We start from the raw sequence: 918 nt of genomic DNA, 5'->3' as shown, positions 1-918 counted from the left end.
TTTCTTGTGCAAGTTCTCAGCACAGAGCTGAGAACCTGTTCAGAGCTTGTACAAATGTGGCCCTTTCTGGGCCAAGACTGGTTGTGCGGTTGAGAAACAGCCTGAGGGGGAAAATGAGCTAATTTTCTGCATGTGCAGGTTTGTGTAAATGTCAAGGTTGTTACCAGCTGATGCTTTAACTTAAAAACGTCTTTGTTACTGCTGCCCTGCAGTGCCCCAGGCACTGCCTGACTTCACCAGAGGGAAGATGCCTCTGCCAAAGGATTCACAGGATGTTGGAGAACAGGAGCTTTTTAGTGCAACCTCAGGATGTGTGTCCGGGTCCCTAGATGACGGACTGGCTCTCCAGAGCAGCTCCTCACTGGCTCTGCAAGAGCTGTGAAGCCCTTGGTGTGCTCAGGGGTTAAACTGTTCTGGCTGAGCAGGAAAGTTGGACGAGATGATCTCAGGTCTCCTAAACCTCAGCAGTTCTGCGACGGAAAATCTTGACCGTGGGTCCTCCTGCGGCGATGTGTGGAACGAGGGCAGGTGGGGTGAGATCTGGGAACCTGCTGTGAGTCTTCTGAATCATCTGCATTGGTGGACTTTAGGCTCTGTTTCATGAGGCCTGTTGTAAACCGATGCCATCCATTTTATGACCCTCGGCAGGAGTGAGACCAGCATTTGTGGTGTTGGTAGATAGCATCTGCGATCGGGCACCTGACCTAAAGCCAGGCAAAGCGCTTTCAGGGCACACTGACTCACGCTGCATTTTTGCAGCTGAGGAAGCTGTTGCTTGGGAACGCACTCGCTGACTCCTGGTTTCATTTTGTGTCTCCTGAGATTATTTTACAGGTGTACAGGGCTTGAGGCCAGAAGGCACCACTTTAAAGAAATCTGGTCAGAGCTGCTCATGCCGTTTAGCCTGGTGTGTGCCCT

The sequence above is a fragment of the Buceros rhinoceros genome, unplaced genomic scaffold (assembly GCF_000710305.1).
Source record: "Buceros rhinoceros silvestris isolate BGI_N320 unplaced genomic scaffold, ASM71030v1 scaffold30515, whole genome shotgun sequence".
Taxonomy (NCBI): domain Eukaryota; kingdom Metazoa; phylum Chordata; class Aves; order Bucerotiformes; family Bucerotidae; genus Buceros; species Buceros rhinoceros.
The sequence above is the reverse complement of the archived record's forward strand: the minus strand, read 5'-3'. Positions refer to the sequence as shown.